General features: G+C 40.8%; 1 long non-coding RNA gene across 1 annotated transcript; it reads right to left on the bottom strand.

Moving 5' to 3' along the window:
* Window positions 1-2,022: 2,022 nt before the first annotated feature.
* Window positions 2,023-3,868, bottom strand: LOC308676062. Its single transcript, XR_014028257.1, has 3 exons — window positions 3,817-3,868; window positions 2,565-2,693; window positions 2,023-2,244 (listed from the first exon to the last, which is right to left on the bottom strand). It is a non-coding gene; the product is annotated as an uncharacterized lncRNA (long non-coding RNA).
* Between the last annotated feature and the right edge of the window lie 793 nt (window positions 3,869-4,661).

Below are 4,661 nucleotides of genomic sequence, written 5' to 3'. Positions count from 1 at the left end.
TAGAATAGAATAGAATAGAATAGAATAGAATAGAATAGAATAGAATAGAATAGAATAGAATAGAATAGAATAGAATAGAATAGAATAGAATAGAATTATAAATAAGGAATAGAATAGAATAGAATAGAATAGAATAGAATAGAATAGAATAGAATAGAATAGAATAGAATAGAATAGAATAGAATAGAATAGAATAGAATAGAATAGAATTAGAAATAAGGATTAGAAATAAGGAATAGAATAGAATAGAATAGAATAGAATAGAATAGAATAGAATAGAATAGAATAGAATAGAATAGAATAGAATAGAATAGAATAGAATAGAATAGAATAGAATAGAATAGAATAGAAATAGAAATAAGGAAGAATAGAATAGAATAGAATAGAATAGAATAGAATAGAATAGAATAGAATAGAATAGAATAGAATAGAATAGAATAGAATAGAATAGAATAGAATAGAATAGAATAGAATAGAATAGAATAGAATAGAATAGAATAGAATTATAAATAAGGAAGAATAGAATAGAATAGAATAGAATAGAATAGAATAGAATAGAATAGAATAGAATAGAATAGAATAGAATAGAATAGAATAGAATTATAAATAAGGAATAGAATAGAATAGAATTAGAAATAATAGAATAGAATAGAATAGAATAGAATAGAATAGAATAGAATAGAATAGAATAGAATAGAATAGAATAGAATAGAATAGAATAGAATAGAATAGAATAGAATAGAATAGAGGCTCTTTAGTTCTTCTTCACTTTCTGCCATTAGAGTGGTATCATCTGCATATCTTAGACTGGTTGATATTTCTTCCGGCAATCTTAATTTCTGGCATTATACCTAGTAAAAAAAAAGTTCAGGTTTAAAATCTACATGCTTTCCCAACATCTTTTCTAGCCAGGCATGTATTTTTGTCTAGTACCCCTTTACTTTAACTCACGTCCACCATACACGATGATAAATACCTGACTTATGTTTACATTTCCAACATCTATCTGACATATTTTTTTAAAACATTTTTGCTAACCTTGCTGGTGGCAAGTGCCACCTATAAAACATGCACCGTAAATTTTCTTTATAAGAAGTTGACATTGTCAACGTCGCACAATATTGGAAAAAATGAAGAAATATCATCGGAGGAAGAAATAATTAAAAAAAAAAGACTAGAATGTGCGGAAATGAACAGACTCACTATTTATTTATTTATTTATTTTATTACATTTATATACCGCCCATTCCTGAAGGACTCAGGGCGGTTTACAGGGTTGAAAGAAAAAGCAGAAACAGAATACTTTCAAACTTGGCACTTATTTTATCAATCGCTGGAGAAAAGAATAAAGGATTAGGAATCAAATTTGTATTAGTGAATGATAAACTCAGACAACACGTTTTGTGGAATAAATAGTACTGAATTGTATGGGGTGGGGGGAATTAATCAAAAATTTACCAAAAAAATATATATTAACTGTTGTGTTTTTGCGGAAGGAAAGCAGATTTTGTTTTTGAATCGTCGCTGATAAAAATGCAATCCGTTCTAACAACGGCCAAGAAAAAAAACCAACCCACATTCTCACATTTTCTTCAGGAATTTACGGCTGTTTTATTCTAATTTAGACTTGGATACAGAATGAATCTAAGGGGGTCTTCCTCAAACTGGTGGTCTCCAGTTGTGTGGCTGGACATCCTGAATGGGAATTCTCGAACCCGCATCCCTCAGCCGTCTGATAGGCTGAACTAAGCTTTAAGGGGAGGGTCCCGTTTGTTGGCCAGCCCACCTCTCTTGCAGGAATTCCAGGATTGATCAGCCATATCTGGAAAAGTCACATCGGAGGAGGAGAGGGGGTGGGGTGGGGGTGGATCCATTTTCAAAATACAGGGAATCCTGGATCACGATTATGAGCAGAATTCCTATTGCTTAAGCAAGGCATTGGTTAAATGAGTCCCACCTCATTTTATGACCCTATTTTTTTTTTTGCCACGGTTGTTAAATGAATCACTGCCGTTGTCACGGTCATTAAGCAAATCCAGAGTCCTCCTTGACTGTGCTTGTCAGAAGCCGGCTGGGAAGGTCACATGACCCGGATTGCCAAGGGCTTGAATTTTGAACACGTGACCATGGGGGTGAGGGAATGCTGCACTGGTCGTAAGTGCGAGGACTGGTCAAAAGTTGCTTTTTCAGTGCCGTTACAACTTCGAAGGGTGGCTAAAGAAACAGTTGTAAGTCGAGGACTATCTGTAAAACACAAAAATGAAGCTTTTAGACCAGGGGTCTTCAAACGTGGCCCTTTGATGACTTGTGGACTTCAACTCCCAGAATTCCTCAGCCAGCGTGAGGGAACTATGAACCTTTTATGACTTGGGGACTTCAACTGCCAGAATTCCTGCCTGGCTGAGGAATTCTGGGAGTTGAAGTCCACAAGTCATCAAAGGGCCAAGTTTGAAGACTCTTGCTTTAGGCTTTCAAAGGGATCCTGGATCCTGCTCCAGGCCAAATGGCTGGGATCCCATCAGATCCAGCCCAACTCTTCTTGCCTGTGAGAATGAGACACTCACCCCGGTTGCCATGTGAAAACATTCCCGTCTTTCCCTGGAATTTCCTCCAGGTCCACCTGCTCTTGTGAGCGTGCCGCCCTCTCGCCGCTGGGTGGCTCGTGAAGCATGCCGTGATCTCCTGGTGGCCACCTTTCCCGAGGGGAGAAAAGGCATGACTCATCAGCTAGGAAGAAAGGCAGAATCTGCCCAAAGAGGTGGGCGGGCATTGCTCCAGAGCTGGCTTGCTTTGGAAATTGTAGAATAATTAAATCTGTAAAAAAAACACCACCAAAAATGGTTTTTCAACCTTGGCAGCTTGAAGATGGGTGGACTTCAACTCCCAGAAATCCCCAGCCAAGAGGGCTAGCTAGGGAATTCTGGGAGATGAAGTCCAACCCTCTTCAAAGCTGCCAGGGTTGAGAGACACTGCTGTAAACCATTGTTTTTCAACCAGGGCAACTTGAAGGTGGGTGGACTTCAACTCCCAGAGTTCCCCAGCCAAGAGGGCTAGCTAGGGAATTCTGGGAGATGAAGTCCAACCCTCTTAAAAGCTGCCAGGGTTGAGAGACACTGCTGTAAACCATTGTTTTTCAACCAGGGCAACTTGAAGGTGGGTGGACTTCAACTCCCAGAGTTCCCCAGCCAAGAGGGCTAGCTAGGGAATTCTGGGAGATGAAGTCCAACCCTCTTAAAAGCTGCCAGGGTTGAGAGACACTGCTGCAAACCATTGTTTTTCAACCAGGGCAACTTGAAGGTGGGTGGACTTCAACTCCCAGAGTTCCCCAACCAAGAGGGATAGCTAGGGAATTCTGGGAGTTGAAGTCCACCCAGCTTCAAGTCACCCGGGCTTGGAAAAAAACGGCTATTACTTGTAAAAAGGCAACTTAAAAATATCCGTTAAGATCAAAGTTTGCAGAGAGCCCTTTTAATGTCTGCCCAGTGTCCCTTCTGAATATCCACATGCAGGTAGGTTATCCATGCTGTTCCTCAGTCTAAATCTTCATGCAGTTTCTGGTTTCTGCAAATGATTGTTGTAATCTTTGCATACATTTAAAAAACACCCTTGCCGTAAAAAGGAGATCTGGCCATAATAAAGAATTTTGTGTCGCAAATAATAATTAATAATTAATTATTATTATTATTAATAATAATAATAATAATAATAATAATAATAATAATAATAATAATAATAATAATAATAATAATAATAATAATACAAGGTCCCACGGGGATTCGAACTCGGTTCGCTAAATTCAGAGTCCAAAGGGCTGACCATCACACCATTGAACCGCAACTAGGCTGTGGCTTCACCGCCATTCATTGCCCCCTCCCCGCCGTCGAAAAGGAGGCGGAGACGCCGCCCAGCCAATGGCGTCGCTGCTCATTTGCATTTCCCGGCCTTTCCTCGCTCGGGCCAGTTCAGGGAACAAAAGGAGAGGTTCTCCGGGTGGGCGGGCCCAGGCCCGTCGCTTAGGAGAAGTGGGCGGAGTCTTTCCGCCTCGCTCCAGCTTTTCGGACCCCTCCCTTTCCCGGGTCGGGTTAACCCTTGAATTCCCAGGCTCGACTCTGTTGCTTTTGTTTTGGTTTTTTTTCTCCTCCTCTATGCGAAATAATTCAGATTTATTTTATTTTATTTTATTCCGCTTCTCTCCTTTTTTCTCCCAGGTCCTGGAACATCCATCCACGCGGCGGTGGCAACCCCCAAAAGGTTTGTATTATGCTGGCTACGTTTGCAACCTTGGCAGAACACTGAGGAATGAAAAAAAATGCAAGGAGGAGATGGCGGCGGTGGATTAGTATTTGGGAGCCGGTCTGATCTAGTGGTTAATTCACACCAGGTTAGAAACTGGGCGATGGGGAGTTCTAGTCCCACCTGAAGCACAAAAGCTGGCTGGGGCCAATCACCAGGAGATGGTAAATTCTAGTCCTGCCTTAGGCATGTAAACTAGGTGGGTGACTTTCGGCCAGTCACCAGGAGATGGTGAGTTCTAGTTCTGCCCTAGACAGGAAAGCCAGTTGGGCGACCTTGAGCAAATCACCAGGAGACGATGAGTTCTAGTTCTGCCCTAGACAGGAAAGCCAGTTGGGCGACCTTGAGCGAATCACCAGGAGGCGATG

The sequence above is a fragment of the Vipera berus genome (assembly GCF_964194415.1).
Source record: "Vipera berus genome assembly, chromosome: W".
In the NCBI taxonomy this organism is placed as follows: domain Eukaryota; kingdom Metazoa; phylum Chordata; class Lepidosauria; order Squamata; family Viperidae; genus Vipera; species Vipera berus.
This window is presented reverse-complemented; position numbering and strand designations above follow the sequence as displayed.